At 40.5% G+C, this 27939-nt stretch overlaps 1 pseudogene across 1 annotated transcript in view; it reads left to right on the top strand.

Moving 5' to 3' along the window:
* The first annotated feature begins 13117 nt into the window (after window positions 1-13117).
* Window positions 13118-27939, top strand: part of LOC147519242 (midasin-like) — a 46305-nt pseudogene continuing 31483 nt past the window's right edge. Inside the window, exons 1-2 of the transcript XR_015213138.1 lie at window positions 13118-13190; window positions 13700-14076. The product of XR_015213138.1 is annotated as a midasin-like (transcript). The remainder of the gene's footprint in view (window positions 13191-13699; window positions 14077-27939) is intronic.

Below are 27939 nucleotides of genomic sequence, written 5' to 3'. Positions count from 1 at the left end.
CGATGGTTGTGGTGACGAACTTGCCTATCAAATAGGCCTTAAAGGCTGACAAATCAGGGAGAATGTTGAAATGGGTGGTGGTGCTGAGTTCTTATGACATTGAGTACCAGATCAGGACTGCGGAAAAGGCACAAGCTATGGCGGAGTTCCTGGCAGAGTTCCCCACTGAAGACCCTACTTGAGGGGGGAAGAGATGATTATGGAATAGGAGAGCGACACCAGCCATGACCCGTTAGACCCTTGGGATATGCGGAATAGATGGAGGGTTTTTGCAGATGGGTCCGCTACCGACACAGGTAATGGAATTGGAGTGGTATTGGTTACACCAGAGAATAATCGTCTAGAGTTGTCGATGAAGCTGGGGTTCGCCGCTTCGAATAATGAGTCAAATTACGAAGCGGTGATAGCTGGTTTGGGGTTGGCCACCGATCTGGGTGTGAGCGAACTGACAATTTATTCTGATTCCAACTTGGTGATATGTCAAATGAACGGAGGATTTGTTGCCCGATGCCCCAGGATGGTGAAGTATTTGGAGGTATTACAGAGAAAGGCTAGCAAGTTTGCTAAGATCATATTTGCTCATCTAGGCCACGGAGAAAATAGACACGCTGACGCATTAGCATATGTTGTAGTAGTCTTTCCTGGGACCGAAGGCAGATCCATTGAGATCAGGGTGCAGAGCAAGCCAAGTACCTCCGAGGACGAAGGGGTTTGGTTAGCCACTGAGGAAGAGCCAGGGTGGATGGAACCCATAAAAAAATTTCCTGTCAGGGGTAGAGATCGCGGATAAACGAGAGAAAAGGGGAATGGAACAGGTATCCCAATGATACGTACACTTTACTGGATGGGGACCTGTACAGACAAAACATCAGTGGACCACTATTGAAATGTTTGGGGCCACGACAGGCGCAAGAGGTCTTGGGGGAGATTCATGAAGGGGATTGTGGGAGCCATTCAGCAGGGAGAACGATGGCTCACCGGTTGTTATTACAGGGGTATTTCTGGCCTCACATGAAGAGAAATGCAACCGAGTATGCCAAGAGGTGTGAGAAATACCAAAGATTCTCAACACTGATACATGCACCAGCGGATCCCCTGCATAAGGTGTTTAGCCCTTGGACATTCACCATGTGGGTGCTGGATATCGTCGGACTGCTACCTATGGCGAGTGGCAAACGACAGGTTATGCTTGCTGCGACTGACTATTTTACCAAATGGGTAGAGGGTGTGGCGCTGCAACAAGTTAAGAAGGAACAAGTAAAGAAATTCTTGTGGGAGAATATAATATGTAGATTTGGGCTGCTGCATACAATAATTGCAGATAATGGGACTCAGTTTACAGGGGGTAAGGTGCGAGATTTCTTCCAAGCGTTCAAAGTGAAGCAGAAATCCTGAGGGGAATGGTCAGATAGAGTCTTCGAACAAGACCATAATGGATAACCTGAAGAAAAAGCTGGAGGATCGAAAGGGGGCCTGGGTAGACGAGTTGAACCATGTGTTATGGGCGTACCGAACAACGCCGCAAACATCAACTCGAGAGTCGCTATTTGCCATGGCGTATGGAGTGGAGGCAGTGGCTCCAGTGGAGATGGTGGTGGCCACCACTAGAACAAGGGTTGTGGAAGAAGGAGTTAACGAGACCATACTAGCCACAAAGTTGAACCTTACGGAGGAGAGGAGAGACGTAGCGCGCATTAGATTGGAGGAGTAGCACAGGACATTGCAGAGGCAATATGATAAGAGAGTAAAGCCGCGGCAGTTCCAGGTGGGTGACTATGTTTTGAGGTAAGTGACCACGGCTACCAGGAAGGAAATTGATGGAAAACTGGGGCCCAACTGGGAGGGGCCCTACACCGTGGTTGAAATAGGGAGCTTCGGAACCTATCAGTTATAGACTCCAATGGGAGAAGACATCGCGAGGCCTTGTAACATCAGAATGTTGAAGAAGTTCCATGAGTGATGCCTTGAACAGTTGTTTAATTAAAGACAAGTTCAGTTGCCTCTAGAGATTGTTATTCGAGTTTTCTAGTGATGTTTTGTGTTACATATTTTATCAATGAATAGAGAGCAAACTTTGTCCAAATTGTTTGTTACATTATTGACTACGAATGAACAGAGAAACTGACTGAGGGACTAGAGGTCCGAATCCAACTTGGAGGCAAACTGAGTTGCCCCCAACCAGCTTCACGACTGACAAAGATAGCAGGGGGGGGGGGGGATCCCTTAGCGGATGATGAGGTCCGAATCCAACTTGGGGGCAAACTGAGTTACCCCGGCCCGCCTTAACGGTGACAAAAGACAATGGGGGTGAGCCTTTCGTAGATGATGAGGTCTGAATCCAACTTGGGGCAACCGAAATGCCCCCCCTAACCAACTTCCACGGGTGACAAAGACGGGCCGGGAGGTGAGCCCTCCACGGATGAGGAGATGAAAGTCAAACTTGGGGGCAAACTGAGCTGCCCCAAGTAGCTTCACAGCTGACAACTAATTGAAATATTGATTACCGAGTTGGACGATTTTAGAGTTTAGCTAAAAAATTTAGTCAAAATGGCAAAACAGGGATTCAAAAGAAATAATAGCTAAATTGCATCACACCAGATAGGTTAATTAGCAAGGAGCAAGTCACTTACTTGCCCACTATGAACACCCAGAAATACGGGACACAGAGTATACATACAAAAAGTTTGAAAGCAAAGCATATTTAAACCAAGAACAAAAAAAATAAACTCCAAGCTACTGGTCCTCGGCCGTCTCCTTCTAATTATGATCCTCAGTCATTTCCTTTAGGGGTAAGCCTTCGGATATTTCCACCACAACATCATCTGTCACAAGGACAGTGTTGAGTTCCCCTTCAAGCATCGGAGTAGATGCAGTGGTGGGATTGGCGGCAGGGGCATAGGTAGAGGAGGGCGAGGGGAGGAGTCTCCTAGCAGTAGTGAGCTCAGCCAACTGACGTTGGAGCTCCCTAACAATTTTCTTTTTGGCTAAGTCGTGGAAGCGTTCAGAGGCGGCTTTCAACGATTGGTCAAAGGTGGCTGAGCTCTTTGTTAGCCTAAAGATCAGCCATCTGTTGGCAGAGAGCCTCTTCCACAGACTGGAGCTCTTTGTGCGATTTTAGAGCCGCGAGGCGAGTGTCGTCATGTTCTTCCTCCAATCGGGCATATCTCGCTTTCCAGCCTTCAGGCCCGTTGATCTCCTGCTTTACCACATCCAGGGTGTCCAGAGTGTTGGTCAGGTCGTAGATGACGTAGCCTATATCTAAGCTCAGCTGAACATAAAAGGGCCATTAGAGATGTTACGAGTAAAGAGCACCAGGGCAAGAGGGGAAAGAATCACACCTTTTCCCATCCAGTATAGATAGCAGCACGGTGTGCGACAAAGGTTCCAGAATTGCCGTAGGCTTGGTCCCGGGGAAGATGGGGGATGAAGAACAGGGTGGCGGCCACCGCAGCATTGTCTAGGGCCAAGTCTCAGGTGGAGACCATGCGATCCCTAGCTTTGAATTCGGGATGCCAGACTTCGGGCCCAACGGGCGTGTGATCCTTGCCTGGGCGACGTGGTGGAGCCACATGCCGCGGTACAATAGCAGCTGAGGCAGAAAGGGCAGCGGTAGTCCCCGTAGTTTTGCACTTTTTAGCGGGTGGTCCCTTCGCCGCAGATCGAGTTAGTGGGCTCATCCTCTGAGTTGCTGTCCCACATTTTTAGCTTCATAACGTCCATGTTTGGGGAGGGCAGAGGGGAGCCGGTGACTTCAACATCGTCTTCCCAATCAACAAGGGAAGAATAAGTGGCGGGGGCGCCTTCTGGGATGTCCAAGGAAGGTTCCACGGTAGGAGGGTGGGACTGAGAGGCCTCAGCTCGTTTGGCCACAACTTGCGTATGTGAGATCTTCTTGGTGTAACTCCTCCTCTTGGTCTTGGAGGGGGGGAGGTTTGGGTAACTTTTCCTTGGGAGGTGGCAAACGGTAGAAAGGGCCTTAGTACTTGCCGAAATCTTTGAAAGTTGGGTCCAGGAGAAAAGGAGTGCCTTTGTCAGGGTCGATACCAAGAACGTCGCACTGATCACTTTCTAAATCGCGGAGCTTCTGGAAGATTTTTGAGGAAACACCGGTGTATATTTTAGACTGCGAGTCAGATCTCCAATCTGTATCAAAGAAAATTAAGTGCGACACCAATGAGAATAGTAACAAGACACATAAGCTGGCCGACTACATTTACCGCTCTAGAGAAAATGTAAATGCCTTAGAGAAACTTCAGGAGGTATGTCCGCCGACAGAAAGCTCTCGGACACATACAAAGGATAGTGGTGCCACACTTTGTCGGAAGTAGTGATGTAGAGAACGAAAGACTTCTTCTGTGGACGACTACAGTAGGATTGGTAGCCTACACTCCCAAACTTGGTGCTCTTCTTTATGTAATAGTGGGCAATTATGTCTCGAAGTTGGATTTTGGGGGAGTTGGTCTTGTTATAGAAGTTAGCGGCATACATGGCACGCCAGAAATTGCCAATACCTTGACATGACAGAATGTTGAAATGATTGCATACCTCCACATTTAGTAAGGACAAAGGAGAGTGCAAGCCGACCACTATTTGTCCTACTATAACGACCAGACTTCCCGTTCGCAGATTGACGAGGTGAGGGAAGTGAGTAACTCCCGACACGTGTTCTAAGACCACGTCATCAGGGATGCCATATGCTGCCTTGACCGCATCTAGGTTAGGTCTGCGGTAGTAGTAAGGAGGCAGAGGAAGTTTAAACGGTCTCCCTTAGGTGGAGGGGACAGTGGCAGGGCTCTTCGAGCCCGAGGCTGGGGACTCAAACCTATCAGCGATGGGGCTACTAGACCTAGAGGTTGGGGTCTCTGATCCAGCGGATCTGACGGCGGATAAGCTCTCCGACTCTAAAGCCGACATAAGGGACACAGTACAAGAGGTGGATGCAAGAATGAGATGGATCCAAAGGGGTAAGTGTGAGGGGTCAAAGATTACCAGAGACTAGTAAACAGAGTATGGAAAAGAGTTGAAAGAGTAAAAGAAAGAGGAGAACGAACCTAACTTTTGGTGTAGCAGCAGGCAAAGGGGGAGAAGGCTCAGAGAACTTGAGCGAAAGCAAAGGGGAATATCACTGGGAAAGAGGAGAGGAGTGGGAGGGCTGATCAGAACAGAGAAAGCAGGGAAGGAGAGGTTGGGGTTGAGTTTGAATGAATGAGGAACTATAGAGAAGTTGGAGTGAAAAGGAAGAGTTCGAGCGAGAATCGAAGCGCCAGGGGTACGAGTGTAAGAGAACCAAAGAGCCAAAGAAAATGGGCAAGAGGATGAGTGACGCATGGATTCCAAAAAATAGGGAGTCAGGTTCTGCAGGTAATCATGACGCATGGTGGCATGGGAAGTACGTGAGCGGAGCCAGGGCCAACACGTAGGGGTGTAAAAACGACCCTCAAGCCCTCGGCCCGCCCAGCCCATGGACAAAAAAAGCCCTCAAATTTAAGTCCGCATGCAATTTGAGGGCAGGGCCGGCCCAACCCTCATGTTTTGAGGGGAGGGTAAGGGCCTAGATATGGAAACATGAGGACAACCCTCGGCCCGACCCTCTAAAGCCCTCACAAAGCCCGCATTAAGGCCCTCATTGGTATCTAGATTTTCTAAACAAAAATACATATAATACTCTTAGGGTTTTAAGTTTCACTTATTATTATATAAGGTAGAAATGTAAATTTAAAGTATAGTGGTTGATATAAATTCAACCAAATGAAACCCTACTACTCATTTCTTTTCTCTTTTCTTCTTTAGCCTTCATTTCTGCCGCACACAAATGACACAATATGCATCCTCTAACCATTCTTTCCCCCATAATCATTCTTCCAATTATATCTTCTTAAATATAATTCCGTGGCACTGTGTCTCCGCAATGAATTGAATTAGGTATCTTCATCCTTATTTCTTTTTTGTCTGTACAGTTTCATTTTCATTCTCATAGTGTTGTTTTCTAATTTTGTTGTGTGTTTCTTTGTGGTTTGTTAGGCTAAGAAATTAGACTACTGTAGCACTTGTTTTGGTCAAGTTAGCTTGGATCTATTTAAGTAACACTTAGTGACAATCAGTGAAGAATTGCTAAGGAGGTAAGCTATAATTTTTCTAATGATATGATGTAATTTCTACTTTGCTTTCTAATGAGCTTGTTTTATATATATTTCAAGTTCATTCTTTGGTACAAAATGTTTTTGGTACGGTTTTGTATATTGTTTCTTGCTGGAATTCTTTGGTAATCTGTTTTGGTAATATTGTGTGTTGAGCTACTATGCTATTGGTGATTATATATTTATATTTGGTATACCTTTGATCTTCGTACAATTTTTTTGCTTGCATGTTTGAATGCACTCAAATTCTTTTTTATGTTTTATACTTGTAGACTTGTAGTACCTTTCTAGAGTATTAAAAGCATTGTGTTGTTTCGTTAACTTTTTGGACAGGTTGGTATCACACTTCTGGTTTAACAAATTTTGCTTGTGCGGTGCTAAGGTTTGCTTGTTCCAACTTGTAGATCTTTAACACTTCTAATTGATTGGAATGGCCAACATGTCAGCTTTGATATTAGATACTGTTACTGATGTAGAAACTCCAATTGAAGATGGGGCAGAAGGAGAGTCTGTGAATTTCCATGCTCGACCCCCTAAAAATCAAAAACGCAAAATTTCAGATGTTTGGACCCAATTCGATAAAACTGTTGAAATTAATGATGATGGTATTGTTGTAAAAAATGATGATGGGTCTGATTCAATGGTTGCTATATGTAAAATATGTTTTCAAAAGCTGTCTTGTGGGAACAGGGGTGGGACTAGTCATCTCCGTAGGCACAAGGAATCTTGTCTCAATAGAACAGCAACTAATACGGGACAAACCATCATTGGTGTTGGCCTTCTAGTTCCATATTCTCTTTCACCTTTAACCAAGCGAGAGCCCATCGCGAGACTGTGCGATACTTTTTTCGTGAAGAGTTGCCATTCGTTAAAGTAGATAAGCCAGCTTTCCATAGGTGGATTACCAAGTCTTTTGGTCCCCAGTTTAAACCTCCAAGTATACTCCCTTTACCATTTACTAACGATCTTCCCATGAAAGATTGATATAATGATGCAGGCTGTTTAGTTCTTTACCATTGCGAAGTATACTATGCACAACAAGCCTTCTGGTTGCAAATCAGACTCTGAGCAAGATTCACCTCTTATAACGAACTCAAAAGTTCAATTGTCCATGACGGTGAATCCATCCATACCGCAACTACACTGCCAACTTGTTGCTGACATTCTAAGAATTTCTTCAAGTTTCTATAGCTTCACCAATTGAATGCGATATCTTACAATCTAGTTTTGCAGATCTTAAGAATGCATTCTACCCATCACTGGACTATGTATCACATGTTTAAACACTTTGCAGCGACCTCAACCGAAGTGAGAACTCAAAAATTTGTGTCTCGTGAAGCTAAATCTGGTATTGCTTGCCAATGTATTTTCTAGGCGAGACACAGGTTTATCGCTTTCTCAACTTTGAGAACGCACTTGGTGGTGAATCTTAGATCTATTGATCTGTTGATCATTTAGACTCACAGCAGCAGCAGGCATTCCACCATTTTCTTATAAGGAGCCACCTACATAGGAAAAAGATCCGCCTCCAAATTTACAAAAGTTCGATCAAACAACAACCTTGATAATAATGCTAACTTCTATGTCTACAGCTCGACATATTGTAGGCCGATTACACTCTAAGTTGTAGCACATCCATCTACACATGTCGAGCTATGACTCAGATGGCGCAATGGCTCCAAGTTTTAGTACCATTGATATGCACTAACTCTTGTTGTATTAGTTTGATTTTTGGCAGGTCATTCAAATATGTAACACCCCCTCCCCAACGTTCAAATGTTCGATTAAATCATCGACTTTGATGAACCGGCATCTTCGCCAGCTAGCATTGATCATATTTTGATTTCTGACAAGGGCTACCACTCATCCAAATTTGAGTCTCTTTTGAGCTTGAAGCTTTCGGAACAGTTTACGCGCAACATTTTTACCATAATAAGTTTCAATACAACTAATCTCATTTTCTACAGCTCGCTCCTGGCTAGGTCGTTTTACAACATGAACTAGGGGCTAGCTACACTCCAAACTAGGGGCTAGCCACAACCATATCCGGATTGGGGCTAGTCATTGCCATCTAAACATGTCAATCAAGCTCCAAAACTGGGGCTAGCTATAGTCACGCAAATTCAAGGCTAGTTATCAACTGTGATCTCCAAATCAGGATGTTCACTAGAGCAGACACACTCACTCGGGTCACGAAGCCCACCTGGGTACAACGCTCACTCGAGCTCAAATGCTACATAGTGTCACCACTTCTCACTAGTTGGGGACCTATACTTCTAGGACCGACTCAGTGCAGAACGCTCCCTGGTCCCTTGACCTATGCTCACTCGAGCAGAATGCTTACATAAGCGCTAAAATATAAAGGTCCCTTGACCTACTAGAGCAATACACTTACTTAAGTATTAAGTGGTCCCTTGACCTACTGGACCAGTACGCTTACTTAAGCATTAAGCTGGTCCCTTGACCTACACTCACTCAAGCTCAGAGGCTACATAGCCCATCAATTCTCGCTAATTGAGGTCCTACACTTCTAGGATCAATTTAGTGCAGAACGCTCTCTAAGAGCACTAAAGGTCCCTTGACCTATGCTCACTCGAGTTCAAAGGCTACATAGCCCATCAATTCTCGCTAATTGAGGACCTACACTTCTAGGATCAATTTAGTGCAAAACGCTCTCTAAGAGTACTAAAAGGTCCCTTGACCTACTAGAGCAGAATGCTTGCATAAGTACTAAAAGGTCTCTGGACCTACTGGAGCAGTACGCTTACATAAACACTAAAAGGTCCCTTGACCTATGCTCACTCGAGCAAAACGCTTCTATAAGCGCTAAAAGGTCCCTTGACCTACGCTCACTCGAGCAAAACGCTTCCATAAGCGCTAAAAGGTCCCTTGACCTACACTCACTTAAGTAGAATGTTTACTTAAGCACTAAAGGTCCTAGACCTACGCTCACGCTCACTATAGCAGAACGCTCACACACCCTCCAACATGCTCACTGTTCCACTTGGACACATGTCAAATTATTTCTCTCGTCAGATCGTTCTTAAGAAAGCATGACCTAACGAGAGGGGGCTGTGTGGGGGACATATATTGTCATCAATATATTCGCGACACGTGTCATTGTCATTGATCATATCTTGAGACTAACTTATTGTATCATTACAATTGGTCATATCAAGAGTCATGAGTTACCAAATGGTTACAAAATGAACATGAATACATGCATAGAGCATTAAATATCATCAATGAATGGAGCACCAAAAGTGGATCTCATTCAATTCATGGAGCACCAAAGGGGGGAGGGAATTCTATATATTTCCTCTCCACTCTCCAACAAAAGGAGGAGAATTCGAGGCTTCTTCTCCACTCTCCATCTTCTCCGTTCACCATCGATCACTCTATCACTCAAATCCAAACAATGAACTACGTTTGACTTGATTCCAGTTCGTCAGCGAACTGGATAAGTAGGCAGTTCGATTCGTCGAACTCAGTCATAACATCATTTTATCCAAATTTCCTATACACGTAAGGTTAACCCAAAAAGAACTTTTACATATGTTACACCGCATTTGTTGAAAGATCATTGCCTTCAAAGTTCAAACCACCCACTTTCATCATGTGTATCGAGCTTTGGTGCACCGTGGGGAATGTTCTCTTCTATATTTATTGTCTTTTCATATTTCGTATCAAACATGTAATGATTCTCATGCTTATTATAAAAGGTCTAGACAATTTTTTTGACCAAAATTTATAACTGAAGAAACTCTAACAGAGTAGTACACATCATTATAATCAACTTTTATATTTTGGTGAATGTGCCAGTGGCTACTGGTCATTCTTGGGAGTTAATGTTGGAATCTCTATTGTATATCTAAATACTAGTGTGTGTGTGTGCAAAGTGGAGGAGATGAACAAAGAGTGTTCTCTCCACTTTAGTGCATAGAAGATAGTCCCACATTGGTTGTTCCTACTGTTGTCCTTGTCTCTTTATTGTTTTCTTTATTCTAATACAACAGTTAAGTGGACACAAATTAATCATGGGAGACATGCATACAAATAATTGGGCATTAGTAGTAGACTTTCTCTTCAATATATCGTGTTCAATGGGAACACTGGCAAAAGTTTAATTGTTTAAAGCAATTTCCTTGTTGACTCATGGAGAAATTTCCCCGTTGATTCATGGCCAAAGGTTTAAATCAAGTTCAGTGTTCACTCTTAAAGCAAAGCTGTCTGCTGCAGTCAGCAGGTGCCGCCTAGTTTGGTGAAGTCAGTGGGAGTTGTTGTCAACTTGCCTAGGTTTTCCCATACACGCCAGCATAGTAACCCAGACCTAAAAAATGGTTTTAGGAATCTGGACTGAATCATTCATTTTATTTTTATGTTTTTTGCAGAAATCGTACATGACGAAACCAAAAGCTCAAGCAAGATCTGCACCAAGGCTTGTTTACTTCCACATACCACTGCCAGAATTTGCTAGCTTTGACTCAACAAACTTCACTGGTGTGAAACAGGAGGGCATTAGTTCGCCTTCCATCAACTCGGGCTTCTTTACAACCATATTAGAAGCAGGGGATACAAAGGCTATTTCTATTGGCATGTTGGGTTTGTGGAACCGTCGAGCTTTGCTCCGGTGTCCAACCATGTTGCCTTCAGTATGTGTTTCAACTTGGAGAAGAGAGCACGCCCCGCGCTCTACTATAGCTTGCCCAAGGCGCGCCACGTGCTGAAACTACTGGAGGTTGGACACGAAGAAGGTGCGCCACGCGCTCTCCCATGCCTTGACTAAGGCGTGCCACGCGCTTTCCCTTTCTGAAATTTCGACAGTTTAACGAAATTTTGGCCCAAAGCCCATTTTCTCACCTTTTTCTATGTATACCTATATAAAGAAAATAGATTAGGGTTTTGAGATAACTTTGAGAGATTCATTTCATGGGAATTGTGGGAGCTCTATTGAGATAGGGTTTGAGTGAGGCCTCTTGTTCTTGATTCTAGATACCTCTTGTAAACTCTCCAATCTTTACTATAAAGGAAACTCGGCTCTTGTGTAGACGTAGGTAACATTTATCGAACCACCTTAAATCTTTGTGTCTATTTGCATTTACTTCCTTATTTATTTTTTGCTTGTTATGTGTGATGATAAATTAGTGGTTTTGCTTTGTTGAGTTTGTTGTCATAACTACTAAAGTCTTGGGTGGGTGATTTCCTTAGTGTGAACTCAAAGTTGAAGTCATTTGGGATTGAAAGTAACTAGGTTGAGGTGTGACTTCCTAGTGAAATCTCCCAACCACGCCAGATTGAATCACTGTATATAAGGTGTGTGAGGAAAGACTACACCTTTAGCATTGAGAGCTAGGTGTTTGTTGAAATTCCTCTGAGAGGTTCTCTACCGTTGTTTTGGTTCAGTGGAAGTCATGACGACCGACAAAGAAAGCTACAAGATAGAAAAGTTTGATGATACAAACTTCGGCTATTGGAATATGCAAATTGAGGACATATTCTATCAAAAGGATTTGTATGAACCTTTAATGGGAGAGAAGCCAACGAGTTACAAGCAAAGTGAATGAGATTTGCTAAATAGAAATGCATTGGTGACAATTTGATTGAGTCTCTCAAAGTTAGTGGCCTTCAATATTAAAAATGAGAAGACGACAGTGTCTCTCATGAAGGCACTCACGTGCATGTATGAGCAACCTTCGGCCACGAACAAGATCTATTTGATTACCAAGCTCTTCTCCATGAGAATGTCGGAGAATGATTCCTTCAAGGACCGCTTAAATGAATTCAACCAAACGAAAGACCATTGGAGTCGGTTGAGATTACATTTAGTGATGAAGTGAGAGCATTGGCGATAATAGGACAAATGCCTCCAAGTTGGAAGGCTACGGTTGTGGCTATTAGTGGCTCGGTGGGAATGAATAAGTTGAAATTTAATGATGTGGTTAGTATGATACTAGCAGAGGAAATTCGAAGGAGTTCGGATGGAGCCTCGATATTGGGTTCTGCTTTGAGTACCGAGAGCGAAGGGATGCACATGCATAAGGGTCGTGGTAGACCGAGAAATAGATGGGGGAGAATGAACTCTCATGCCCCTAGCGATGAGCCTAGAGATGATAGTATCATTGTATGTTACAATTGTGGTTTGCTTGGCCACTATAGTAACCGATGCCAAACACCAAGGAATGACAACTACTAGAAGAATCAAGAAGCTAATGTAGTTGAAGTGGAAGATGATGCTTTGATATGTTCAATGAAGAACAATAAGGAGTCTTGGGTTTTAGATTCTGGCGCATCATTCCATGTGATCTCAAGTCTAGAGTTCTTTGAGAACTACACCAAAGGTGACCTTGGAAAGGTCTTTCTTGGTGATGACCAATCTTGTGCCATTGTTGGCAAATGTGATGTTCGTGTCAAGTTGAAAGACAGGACATGGTTATTGAGGGATGTTCGACATGTTCTGGATTTGAGGAAGAATTTGATTTTGGTAGGTCAATTGGCTAGTGAAGGATTTGTTACAATCTTCATGAGAGATACTTAGAAAGTCTCTAAGGGTTCTCTAATAGTCGCTAAAGGCGACAAGGACGATACTCTCTACATGACCGCACACGGGTGTAGGTCGAATGCCATGGAAAATGGCAAAGAGGATCCGAATGTTTGGCACCGCAGACTTGGTCACATGAGTGGGAAAGGAATGCAAATCCTTCACTCCACTAGTAAACTCCCGTTAGAGTCGACGGAATTTGACTTCTACAAGAATCGCATGTTTGGAAAGCAGAGAAGGGTGAGCTTTCAGGAGATGGGTTGAACTCTGAAAGCTAGGAAGCTTGCTGATTCATACAGATGTCCAGGGGCCAGCTAATGTCTCTTCACTTGGCAGAAAGTTATATTGTGTGACTTTCATTGATGACCATACTAGGAAGGTGTGGGTCTATTTCTTGAGACACAAGTCCGAGGTATTGGAAGTGTTTAAGACATGGAAGACCATGGTTGAGAATGAGACATGCTTCAAGGTGAAGAAGCTGAGATCCGATAATTGTGGAGAGTATGTTGATCCAGGTTTGAGAAGTATTGTGCTAACAGTGGCATCAAGATGGAAAAGACTTTGCGAGGGACACTTCAGGAGAATGGGGTCGCAAAGCGGATGATTAGAACACTGACATATAGGGCTAGGTGTATCGTACACCATGGGCTTACTGAGCAATTCTGGGTAGAGAGTGTTAGCCGCAGTGACTTATCGATCAACCGGGGATCCGGTACCTTTGGATTTGGATTCCGAGGAGGAAGTGTGGAGCCGGGAAGGATGTGAACCTTTCCCATTTGAGAGTATTTGGGTGTGAGTCCTATGTGCACACTAGTGACCAAGCTAGGAGTAAGCTTGATGTCAAGTGTACCTTAATTGGATATGGCGATGATGATCTTGGTTATCGTTTTTGGGATGACCAAAACTAGAAAATTATTCGGGCGAGATGCCTTGTTGTTTGAGGCGGTTTTGTGCAGGGACGAGAAAAAGAAGACACTGTGGAGCCGATTCTGAGATAGTGGCACTGAGTATATTGAGTTAGAAGGCTCTGATGTGAGTCGTGGTATTGTGGAAGTTCCACAGTCAGATGATGATAGTAGTGACTCGGGTGAAGAGACTACACCACCAAGTCCATCTCCACCTCATGCACTAAGGAGGTTATCCAGGCAAACTGTACCGAGCATGAAGTATCCTCCCTCCACCTATTTATTCACTGATGATGATGAACCTCATTGTTATGATGCGGCATTGGAGGTTGGTGATGCTAGCGAGTGGGAGTTTATTATGTATGATGAGACGAAGTCTTTCGTCTTTAGTGTCACTTGGGAGTTGGCCAAAATACCCAAAGACATGACTCTACATAGCAAATGGGTATATCGAGTCAAGAAGGACCATGATGGTTCTAAGAGATATATGGCAATGGTATTCTCCCCAAATACTTTTCAGTCAGTATTTAGTATTGTTATAGCGGAAAGTTTAAATCTTAAGCAGTTAGATATGAAAACTGCTCACCTCAATTGTGACCATGTTAAGAAGATTTACACGTGACAACTATTGGGTTTCCTACGGAAGGATAGAGAGAATATGGTGTGCAAGCTGAGAAAGAGTTTGCATGGTTTCCAACAAGCCCCTAGGCGATGGTACATGGTTTCACGCACCCGGATATATCCCATGCAGTGGGAGTTGCTTGGAGCTTTATGGCTAACCTTGGCAAACATCATTAGAAAGTGGTGAAACGGATATTATGTTATTCATGGAGTACCACAAAGACATGTCTATGTCATGGTAGGGGTGTTGTGAAGATGAAGTTGAAGTGTTCAACTTCGTCGGATCTTCTTGCTTGAAGACCACGTTGGATGAGCCGAGTGTTTCATTAGTAAATTGGATTTGGATTGAGTTGATACAATTGAGATGTTATGTGCATGTAGAATCTCAAAGGTTCCAAGTGGGAGATTGTTGGGTTTGTGAAACCGTCGAGCTTTGCTCTGGTGTCCGACCATGTTGCCTTCAGTATGTCTTTCAACTTGGAGAAGAGAGTGCACCCCGCGCTCTCCCCTGCCTTGACCAAGGCGCGCCACACGCTCTCCCTTTTTAAAATTTCGACAGTTTAACGAAATTTTGGCCCAAAGCCCATTTTCTCACCTTTTTGTATGTGTACCTATATAAAGGAAATAGATTAGGGTTTTGAGATAACTTTGAGAGATTCATTTCATGGGAATTGTGGGAGCTCTATTGAGCTAGGATTTGAGTGAGGCCTCTTGTTCTTGATTCTAGATACCTCTTGTAAATTCTCCAATCTTTACTATATAAAGGAAACTCAGCTCTTGTATGGACGTAGGTAACATTTACCGAACCACCTTAAATCTTTGTGTCTCTTTGCATTTACTTCCTTATTTATTGTTTGTTTGTTATGTGTGATGATAAATTAGTGGTTTTGCTTTGTTGAGTTTGTTGTGATAACTACCAAAGTCTTGGGTGGGTGATTCTCTTGGTGTGAACCCCAAGTTGAAGTCATTTGGGATTGAAAGTAACTAGGTTGAGGTGTGACTTTCTTGTGAATCGCCCAACATGGCCATGATCACGTTAATGACTTCTGTGGCGAGTTAACTGGTATACATCTTTGCTATGCTTGGGGGGTTCGGGTACCATGCCTATGGTCAGGCTGGGTGGGATAGAACTGTAGAAGGGCTACAGTGGTCCTTGCGACGCCGGAAAAGACAGAGACGAAGGGTTGGGGAACAGTGAAGTCCATCAGAACGTGGAAGCACCTTGAGGACGAGCACCTCACGACAATCGATCCTCAAGTCCTCTGGACCAAGAGCTCAGCTGGTAGGTTTCTCTCTATCATTTGTCTTTCAGTTGACCATCTAAAAGACTAAAATGAATTATAACGGCTAAATTATGCTCCACTTGTCATGGATCATATAGCTTGTGAAAGTTGTTTTTGTGTCCTTCAGGATAAAGTGATAAACGGAACTAATTCTAGTTGTCCAACATGTAAATGTCATGATCATGTAGTAAAAACTGAAAAAGCTCCTTAGGCATAGGTTTGAGAGGTAATGCTACGGTACCGAGGCATATTATTATGTGATAGATGACCATAGAGGAGAATCGTGGAAGGTGCAGAAAAGTATGGTAATAAGTTGCATCAAGACACTTCAGAATAATATTGTTGAACAAAGGAAACACTTGCAGTACGTCAAGTCAGTTTAGCAAGATGCTAGAGGCTGTCCACAACACCCATCTTCATGTACACACAACAGCCGGCCTCTCAAGCATGTTATTATATCTACCTGGATTACGAATTTCATGTACAATCAACCTTACATTTGAATATTTTACATTGAATAGGGAGGCGTGAATAGGTAGACGGAGTATTCCCAGTCACTTCTGAGTAGTCAACATGAAAGAAGTTGAGAATATCAGGCGGAAGAAGTACTCAGTTCGCAAGCTACTTTTTCCTTTGGATTTTGCATTAGCTTGCTTTCTTTGGTTTTGTCTTATGGAATTCAACTAAACACATTGAGGTAGCTACTCAGTTACCTTTGTTCGAGAAATCGTCATCTTGAGTCTCTCAGTTGACGATAAAGATCACACTTCACCTGTGTGTTCTTCTGGTCATATTCCTATGCTTTTTGGAAAATGTTAACCGTGAATAGATTGTTCTAGTATGCAGCTAATGTTATTGGTAGTGTGATACTTCTTTGGGCATGCGGTGTCCATTGAACGCCTAAAGTAGGAGCGCGAAATTTCTGTACCTTATTTCTTTCCTTTCTTGCTTCCTTAGCATTCTGGTTATGTGAGAATAGATAATAGAATGGTGTAGGTGTTGAGCAGAGCTGCTATAATATTTTTCTATTATAATGTGTATCAATTTCTTTGACAATGCCGAAACTTCCTAAATTGATCGAAAATGAAGGCAACGGATTCTAAGAAGAGACACACTGTGTCCATGACTATTTGTAGGCAAATGATAATTCCAGCCAGGGCGCTGGACCATCCTCGAAATGCTCAGGACATTGTTTTGAGTTACCTTTGCTGCAACATCTGCCTGGCAGAAGTGCAAAACATGTCCATGAGTATGCGTAGGTTAATGACACTTTCCTGAATTTTCGTTTAAAGTTCTTAGGACATAGTTTTGAGTTACTTTTGCATAAACATCTGCATGGCAGATGCTAGAAGGGGGAGTTAACCTCTTTAGGTTTCCCAGCGAAGCATTAAAATCAAGAATAATACTTTCCATCACTTAGAAAGTCAAGGTGCATTGGGTTAGTTGTTTCTTTTCTCTTCATCTATTTGGAAAAAGGAAAACCTAAAAGAAAAGCAAACTTAAACAGAATTGGCTGGGGATAATTAAAAGAGAAACAACAGATTCTAACTTAGACCATTTGCTTTCGTATAAAGCATCTAGTAAAGGCAATGGAAAAACGGTTGTTTAAAAGCAGGCAAAGATGAGTGTCCTTTATTCCTAATTAGGATAACCTAGCGAGTGGGATAGCCAGTGTCATCTTTGTATGATCTTAACAAATTCGTGCCATGTGCTGAAACTTTTGGTCACCATACGTTGGTTAAACATCCAACCTCATTTGTGATTTTCAGCTATTGGCTTTGTGGATATGTTGTTATCCATGGCCTAGATAAGCAGGGCCTACGGTGTTTTCAATTCACTTTTTAGTGAACTACCCTACGACTTTCCTAAAATAGGCATCTACCAATTGATTTATGAGTCCATATTCCATGCACTGATGCACAAGGCTATTTCAGATATAGTTGATGTTCACGCTTCACATCCAAGTGATGTCTCTGATCCAACCTCTGCTAAAATTTGTCTAACTTTTCATATTATGAAGGCGTTGTTCTCTTAACTGGTTGAAAAGCTGCTTTCACAAACCGTTTTGCCAACCAAACACTATATTTTCCTTTAAAGCTCTAATAATAAAAGGTTCTACACAGAAGAATATAATTTCATCTCTGTTTATGAAGTCCCTATATATGTGATTTGTCTCAAATACTCTCAAGGTCTAGGCGGATTATCCTCTTAATCTGCGTAGAATGGTAATTAACCTTCCTCTTCCATCCCATTTCTGTTACATAGCAAAAGTAATAACAATAATAAATAAATAAAAACTAACAGAGTGTACATCCCACTTGTTTTACGTGTTAAAGTAGGTTAAGTAGTATCATAAGCACAATTGATGGTGTGACGGGATAAGGGATATAGGATCTTCAGTGCAATACTAGAGATGTGAATTGCTAGGAGTTTTGCTTCATGTGCAGCCATGGTGGCGGTACAAGTCGCTTACGGTGGTTCTAACATTCTCATTAAGACTACACTTGAAAAGGGCCTGAATCAGTTAATCTTTATAGTTTATCGGCACCTAATTACTATGCATCTCTTAGGCCCTTTGGCATATGCAATTGAGAGGTAATTGGTATCACAGTCACATTCATTTTGCATCATTTTGATTGGCATGGATAGCTATTTTGTGTTTTGCAACATCATGTAGATGATCTCTGCCTTGGGTAACATTACGAATATGGTTTTTGGGATTCTACTTGAATTATCACTTTTAAAACCCTAATTGCCCAGATGCTCCATTACTGGTATAGCCGTAATTTTAAAATATGACTGCTCTATATGCTCTGTTTGTGGTAAATCTATATAACTATATTTGGATAATCTGATTGTTCTGAAAGCATTCTGATTTCCGAGAGACAAGGATGTTTAACTTGGCTGATTGTATACTATGATTGTTACTAAAGAAGAAAAAAAGGATGAAAAGAAATAAGTGAGAAAACTTATTAAGAACTGAGCATGAGCAAGTGTTAAAAACAATATCTTAATTATCGTTTAGATTGTGTTAGTGTCTGTGGTCTCTGGAAATGTGGAGACAACAACCACTTCAGACTAAATAGACTCCCAGAGAAGTAACAACAGTTGTACAAGCTTAACAACTTTAAGAACTCTAAAACTGCTACAGTCTACATATTTCTGATTGTGTGTATCGTTATTTGCATATATTGCTAACCAGTTTGCATTTAGGAATCTAATATGTGGTAATGCCACCAGAAAGTTATAACCAGTTCTTGTGCTCAAGGCCTGAGTTAGAATATTAATCCTTTGAAGGTTTTATGTGACATTCATTGTTGGGGTGTCTCTTTACCATTTTACCATTTCCGAAAGATGATAGTACCCTGCACGAAACGACACCCTTCTGTATCATTTGCAACTACCATGAAGATTTTTGTGCTTGCATCACTTGGAATCACTATCCATTTCAATGTCGACTATGTTGGACTCAATTACACTTCTGCAACAATTGCAAATGCCTTGAGCAATGTAATTCCTGGTCTGAGGTTTCTATTGACAGTTCTATTTCGGTAATGTCCCAACATTAATTCTGCATTGCCATAATGCTTTACAGGTGTTAATTTACGTTTCTACATTCACGAAACTTCTCACCTCATTACCTATATATACAAGAATTCCACCATAATACTATAGACTACTGAACATAGCTAACTCACTCATCTAGGATGGAGAAAGTCACATTTCACAAGGTTGAAGGTCTAGCAAAGGTTATATGTGCTATTATATATTTATATGTATAGGGGGAGCACTCACATTTACCTTTTCAAAGGCTAGATTCATATGGAAAGGAGGGTACCTGTTCAAAGGCTTCGTGAAGAGGCCATTGATTCATATCCATCGTTCAAAGGATAAGTTCAGCTGGGTTGAGGCACCAAAAAGATGATTGGATCAAAGGGTCGGCTCTTATTCTAAGTAGCAATGTTGCGGGGAGTGCTTGGCTCATTCTTGGGGTTGTGATGCAATGTCCTCTGTAAAACTACATAAGTTAGTTTCACAGTTACCAAAATTGTTCATCTTCAACTTCAATAGTTAATTTCCTTTTTTCTCTTTCCGTAGGCCATTGTCTGCAAGGTGTATCCAGCTCAGTTATCACTGAACACTTTAATTTGTTTCTTTGCACACATCACTGCAATCTTTTCTTCTCGCACTTATATTTGATAGGCAACCTAGCTCATGGACATTGGAATGGGATTTGAACCTCTTGACCATCATGTACTCTGTGAGCTCACTTAATTCCTTCTATACTAGGGTACGCCGTAGTGTACTACCTCCAAACATGGGTTATCATTGAGAATTTGCAGAGCGGCTGCATTTAGGAAGGTGAGCAGTGTGCGTAATGAAGGTTCCGGATATGTCTCATTGTTGGCTGGATTAAGGCCTTTCCTACAATTATTTACTTACTCCTTCATGATTTGTTTTTTTCTTGGAATATTAATATAGGTTTTTTGCAATCTGATCAGGGTATGTAATGAATCCAGTAACCCTTTTATTTTTAAAGATTAGATGTAACGAGGCTTCTCTTTTATGTTCTCCACAGTTTGATTTGATTACTGCACTCTTCATAATCATTGGCCCATATTGTGTACTTTGGGAAAGAACAACGATGGTTGTGTAGTAGAGGATGCAGCAGAGAATGATTGATTGATCGATCTCTTGGCAGTCCAAAGTAGATATTCAACATAAAAAAACAAACAAATAACAGTGTGAAAAAATCCGTTGTGTACTTGTGTGTTACATACTAATGGGCCCAAATTATGATAGGCCCTTTTAACAATAAATGAGGCTCAGCCCCTATAAACTCCCTCCGGACCCATATCACATAACCTCTATATTATTTAGGTCTCGTTAAATAACCTCTTAGTTTTTCAAAAAAAGAGATAAAATCTGGTTTGTTTTTATTTCCCATTTTATCTTATTTCCTTTTTTACCTTTTTGGGATTGAAAATTTCCCAACTATATGTAAATATAGTTTTACATATATGTGACTATAAAAACTTAAATTTACATAGTAACTTTTGGGATTGAAAATTTTCCGACACCTGACAGAATATATGTAAATGTATTTTTACATATTTATATATATGTAAAACTATATTTATATAGTCATTGGAGCTATGAAAACTTAAATTTACATAGTAACTTTTGGGATTGAAAATTTTCCGACGACACCTGACAGAATATAAATATAAATTTTCCTATGAAAATAAATTTCATATGAAAATTTAAATTTAAATAGGTTAAAAAGACTGTGTAATTTTATATTGTCATATATAAATACAAATTTACATAGGAATATAGGACTCCCGGTTTGCCCTGAAGCTGAAATTTTAAGCCTGGTTTTATTTAAATTTGAAATAGAAATTTAGAATTCACAGCAGGGGTATTTTGGTATATTTTGGTTTTGAAGTTGTGTTTTAAAATGGTGCGCAGTCCCAAGAGACCATAGATGCAGTACTTTGTGATACAATACACCTTCACCCTTTGTGGATGAGTGGTCCATATTCAATACACCCTGCTGCGCACCATAGATTTACCATTTAAACAATGGCTAAATCCAGGTCTTGTGAATGTCTTGAAACTAATGGTCTTGTAGCGTTTTCTAGCCACACATTTGCGAGGGTAGAACGGAACAAACCGGTGAACAAGTCAATGCAACAAAAAGTCACATAAACTACTATTCGGGATCAACAAGTTAATCCAACCAAAAGTAACAAAAAGTACATAACATTCGAAGTATGATATATATAGAGATTCGAGTGCTAATATGACATATATAGTGTCATATATGAGATAACATTATCAGTCATATAAAAAGTGAGATAACATTCGAGTAAGACATATATAGTGTCATATCTATCTATCTGTGATTGTTGGTACGAATGTATAAAACTCTAATTGACATATATTATAAAAGTGACATAACATTCGAGTATGACATATATAGTGTCATATCTATCAGTGAGTATCTAAAATTATATGACATAACTCCTAGGAGGTCGGAAGATCTAAAATTATTGTGAATATACCTTTGGTTCCTCCTCGTATGATGAGGACTTGCACGATTAGTACTAATGAGAATGAGATTAAGAAACCAATTCTTGATTGTAATGCGTGGGGAGAAAGGGACTATGAACATCTCATTATTCATAGCTACCGAACTATAAACAATTCTACTTTCCGATATGTTTATGTATACTGTACGTACTACGAACAATCAATGTTCATAGTCATGAGCTATGAATATTCTTTGTTCATACCACAATTCGATTATGAACAATGATTGTTCATAGTTCGGTAGCTATGAACAGTGATTGTTCATAGTTCGGTAGCTATGAACAGTGATTGTTCATAGTTCGGTAGCTATGAACACTCAATGCTATGAACAATGAGTGTTGAGCTATGAACAATGAGTGTTCATACCACAATTGACTATGAACAATGATTGTTCATAGTCATGAGCTATGAACATTCTTTGTTCATACCACAATTGGACTATGAACATAATGAAGGTTGGACCGCTTTGAGAGGAATATGTCATATGTTAACATAACATTCTAGTATGACAAATATAGTGTTATATCTATCCGTGATTCTTATGATATACTACCAAGCGAATATATTATAAAACCGACATAACATTCGAAGTATGACATATATAGTGTCATATCTATCGGTGATTCACATAACATTTGAATATGACATATAGTATCATATATATATCGGTGATTGTAGAACTTATGACATACTACCAAACTGTATAAAACTCATACTAGCATATATTATAAAAAGTAACATAATATTCGAGTATGACATATATCTAATTGTGATGGCTACGCTTATAAGACCCAACGTATAAAACTCTTATTGACATAGCTTATTAAAAGTAACATAACATTTGAGTATGACATATAGTCATATATATCGGTGATTGTATAAAACTCTTATTGACATACTACTACCAAGCGTATAAAACTCTTATTGACATACTATCCTCTTAAACAATTGTTTTATTGTACCATCCATAAAGTATGATATACTTTCTGTTTTATAGAACATGAGTACGATATACCATAAAGTATGATATACTACATCTATATGACATTTTTATAACATATATCCATGTTTTTACAATGCAATACGGGTAGTAGGTCCGTACTCTGTACTCTATGAAATATTAACTTATGAGTAATACTTTCGTCACACCCGATTGTCTCTCTACACACGGCAAATTTATTCAAAAAACTGGTCTTTGCTCTCTCCACACCCCATTTTTGTTAATATGACCATTATAACCTTAAATAACTCTCAACTCTCTCCACACCCCATTTTTTTTGTTAATATGACCATTATAACCTTAAATAACCCTCTCCACACCCCATTGTAATTCAAACGAGCTCTTCACGTCTTGACTACTCCACGAACACTCCTACCACTCATGCTCTCTGAAATTTCTCCCCCGACTCCCTGTTGTTGTTCTCTTAGGTTAGTCTTGAGTCACCCACAAAATTGTTGTTATTCCACCAAATTTTCACTTTAAGAATGGACTCGTGTGCGGGAAGCAGCGTTCAAGATAAATTCTCCGCCAAAATCAAAATGATAACTTTGATTAGTGTTAAAAGTGACATGGAGTCGGCTTTAACACACTTGCAATCAAATTATTATTCGATGATGAACTTTACAACAATGTTGAAATTAGCTATCCCGATATGACCGAATCATTTACAACAATTGAGGTAATAATGTAATTTGAAAGCTTGTATTTTTTATTTATTTTATCAATAACTTAGCAAAAACAATTTTTAAATCAATAGTATCTAAGATCAAAGGGTTTACGCGAGGTCTTCAAAGATCGTCACTCGTTGATCCGATGGTGTTCAAGCAGTTGGTATGATTGTTGGAGTTGTGGTTTGTGATATCAAGGTCGATAATTAGGGACTTGGGAGAAGACCTAGAGTTTTCTTGAGTTGCGAAAGGAGTGGAAAATTTAGACCATCCGTAAAGCAGAAAATATTGAACAAAAACCAAAGAATATAGGCAATCCATTTTGAAGAAATGTGGTACATCCATTTGTGTTGAAAGGGAATTCTGAAGCGAAGGTGGATGGATCTTGAGTGTTATGTGTGGAACTCATAATCATACTATTGGGGAGCATCTTATAGGTGCATTCGCTGGGAAGGTTAAAAAGTGAAGAAAAATTGATTGTTCGAGATTTGTCTTTGAGTGGTGTTAAACCGGCGTGAAATTTTACCCTCTTGAAGCAGAGAGATGACAATAATTTGTCAAACAAAAGCACTTTATACAATTATCGTCACAAGAATCAGTTGGTTCGGTTGAGTGGAAGAAACCAAATGCAAGAATTTCTAAGAAATTTAGAAGAATTTGGGTACACAGAGTTTCATAGGGATAATCCAGTAACAGGTGAATGTAGAGATTTGTTGTTTGCACATCCCCAATCAATTCATTTGGCAAAGTGTTTTCCTGAGGTCATTGTCATGGATTGCACTTACAAGACGAATGTCTTCAAGATGCCATTGTTTGAAGTTGTTGGGTTCACATCCACGATGAAGACATTCATAGTCCATACTGTACGAACAATCAATGTTCATAGTCATGAGCTATGAATATTCTTTGTTCATACCACGGTCGACTATGAACAATGATTGTTCATAGTTACAGAGCTATGAACACTCAATGCTATGAACAATGAGTGTTGAGCTATGAACAATGAGTGTTCATACCACAACTGACTATGAACAATCTATGAACAATGATTGTTCATAGTCATGAGCTATGAACATTCTTTGTTCATACCACAATTGGACTATGGACATAATGAAGGTTGGGTAAAACTTGCAGAGGAATATGTCATATGTTAACAGAACATTCTAGTATGACCAATATAGTGTTATATTTATTTGTGATTCTTATGATACACTACCAAACGAATATATTATAAAAACTGACATAACATTCGAGTATGACATATATAATGTCATATCTATCAGCGATTCTAGCGCTAATAATACTACCAAAAGTATAAAACTCTTATTAGCATATATAATAAATAGTGACATAACATTTGAGTATGATATATATAGCCTATATGACATTTTTTATAACATATATCCATGCTTTTTACAATGCAATACCGGGTAGTAGGTCACGTACTCTGTACTCTATGAAATATTAACTTATGAGTAATACTCGTCACACCCCGATTGTCTCTCTACACCGGCAAGTTTATTCCAAAAATGTGGTGGTGTCCATTTTTGTGTTGAAAGGGGAATTCTGAAACAACGAAGGTGGATGGATCTTGAGTGTTATGTGTGGAACTCATAATCATACTATTGGGAAGCATCTTATAGGTCGTCGCAAAGACATCGGGAGGAACATCGAGACAAAGGCCAAAACAACATTTGAGAAATTTTTGAGTATGAACAATTTATGTTTATGTTCAAAATAGTGATAAATGACTCATCTTGAAGTTGAGTACTTGGAACACCTACGTTGTTTTAAACTTGAGTGCGGAGATTATTATGGTGTTGTGGAATACATAGAAGACCGGTGGCTTTCGGAAGTACAAAGAAAGGTTTGTCTCGGCTTGGATAGATCTCCATATGCATTTTGGTACTTGACGAAAGCCCGAATTGAAAGTATGCATTCCTCTTTGAAGAGGCATTTGCGTTCTAGCAATAATGGTAACTTCTGCGAAACTTTAATTTGATTAATAATCTCGACAAACCAAGTCACGTAAAATTGAAAGTTCTTTTAATAGGAGCTTGAATCTCCGGGATCATCGTTACAAACAAAACACATATGTGCAACTTAGAGGGTACATTTCTAGAGATCGTTGGATTTGATAGCAAAAGAGCTAATAAGGTGCGTTAGAGTTGGGACGGATGAAATTCGTTGTCGTTGTGTTTACAAGAGTATGTATGGGCTTCCTTGCGCATGAGTTATGTGAAATTGTTCTAATTGGTAGGGGAAGCATCCCCTTATCTTTGACACACCCTAGGTGGAGACGACTTAGTAGCACTCCGATTGATCTTCCTAATGGGTCCTTTGATATTCGGCCAGAGCTTGCAGTTTCGGAAGAAGTTTGATTGCTCTCTCGGATGAACAAAAGGTTTTGATCTTTGAAAAAGTGTGTAGAACTAGGTGATCCAAAGGCAACTTTCAGGCGAGAGCACCGGGTCAACACCAATGTGAGGGGTAGGCCACGGAATAAAAATTGGTGTGAAGACTTGTAAAGATAAAAGGGACACAAAGAGAGAGCCCCGACTTTCGAAAGTATGCACAAGCAGTTGAGGAACAAATTGTAACTCAAGAAAGCAAGAATAGTAAAGCCAAGAAGTTGGTACCATGCAAAAGAAAACCGGGAAGAACTCATATTCAAGTGTTTGTAGATTTACACGAAATCGGGTCTAAATGGGATGATGGACTCATTGACTTAAATCCATTGATCTGAGACTTCATTGTGGATTGGCAAGATGTTGAACCGAATGGACATTGTGGATTTAAAGCGATTACCACGATGCTTAGGGTCTAATGGAGGTGATGCATGGATTCTTGTGAGGGCTCTTATGTTGATGAGTTGATTTCCCATGAGGCAGATTATACTTCAATGATGGGTGGAGAAGAACGAAAAAAGCGATCAAGACAAATCTACGATGTACAGTTCCATATCGATGAACCCCAAAGAATGGTTTGAACTTCCTTCAATGGGATTTTTAGCCGCTAATACTTTTCGGTGTGTCCTTGTCGTCATTGGAGAGAAAGAATGTATGTCATACTTTCCTTTGTGGATACTCTGATCCAACTTCGTGTCGGATAAGCGGCAATAGGCCACATTGGAGGAGGCACACATTTTGTGAAACTCGTGCTTGAAGATGATAGTCCTATTCCGCCATTTGCTCCAGGGTGGGAATCATTTGCATGGACAGAAGCTTGGGATTGGGCAACTATAATGGAACCAAGGATCGTGAAGTGGTATAAAAGGGTTCCAAAAAATGTTATGGATTTAGACCTTTCGTAACTATCCTTGTACTGACAGGGTTTTTTGGCTTTAATATCTATTTTGTGTATGTGTATATACTGTCATAAATTGCAGAATGTATTAGAATATGTCAGAAATGGTATTAACTAGTTTTTGTTAAGTGCTCTGTAAATAGCATTAAAATGCAAGAATATGGTAAGTGCTTTGTCGGTTTAAGGTAGGAACCAAAGGCGTATCGAGCTTCAGGCCGGTGAGCTTTATCACTTGTGTTGTGACAAAGAACAACACCAGCTGCCTTTTAAAGACAAAGTGAACAAAGGGACTGATGGGTTCTAGAACAAGCTATCTTAATTAGTGATAAGAATTCATTTGGATCGGGAACTAGCAAGGATATTCCTGTCATACAGTAAATGCAAAGAGATTTTTTTTTTCTCTTGTAAACACAAGTCAGAGTATGTTTATGATGCTCTGCAGTGTACTCAGTTGAATCCTGTTTTTATAGCTAATTTTGGTACTTGTTTGAACTTGCATTAATTTAGTGAATTGGCAATGGAACGAGCAACCCAGAGTCCAATACACATCTTAATCTCAGACAAATGTTTCTTAATCACGTTTTGCACAAACTTTTGTTTTTCAAACATTCTCTTATAACATTTTTTATCAAGTTTGGGACATCATATGTAGCAATGACTTCATGGAGATTACAATTATCATTAAACCCTAACTATCAATGTTCTAAACCGTCATTTTAAACATGCCTCCACGAACACGAGGAGGATCAAGCACCCAAACCCGAAAAAGAAAATGTAACGAAGTGCCACCAATTCCCATTGTTGACAACTCCTCCACTAGAAATTTCATTGCCAACCATCGTAGGCTTAGAGTAGGTTCTTCTCTCTTTCATTTTGATTTAGTTATGACATTTTTCATGCTTGTCGAGTGAGCGGAGCGAACGATCTTGGCGTGGTGCGGACAAAACCAAGTTGGTTGGTTTTGTCTCGTCCTTAACTTCTCTCTCATTTTTTCTTAAGCCCAATACCCTTTCTCCTTCACCCAACTCTCTCTCCCGCAGCTCAGCTCCTCCCCCCGCCATGCAAGATATACTAGTTGAATGTTCTTAGAATTTGTTGTTCTCTGCCAAAATTTTATAACCGGTTGAAAATATATTTTATACCCTTATCTTATCTTCACTCTCTTATCTTATCTTCAATGCTACTCTATTGTCCTCCATACTACATAGTGGACTTTAAGTGTTCATACCCTAGTGGCTCAAACAGTGGGGGGTATCTCAAATTGACCCATGAACATTGGGTGTTCATACTCTAGTGGACTATGAACACTGAATGTTCATAATTTTGTTGGACTATGAACATTCAGTGTTCATACCATTGAATTATGAACAGTGAATGTTCATACT

Source organism: Coptis chinensis, chromosome 2, assembly GCF_015680905.1.
Source record: "Coptis chinensis isolate HL-2020 chromosome 2, ASM1568090v1, whole genome shotgun sequence".
Taxonomy (NCBI): Eukaryota; Viridiplantae; Streptophyta; class Magnoliopsida; order Ranunculales; family Ranunculaceae; genus Coptis; species Coptis chinensis.
The sequence above is the reverse complement of the archived record's forward strand: the minus strand, read 5'-3'. Positions and strand labels throughout refer to the sequence as shown.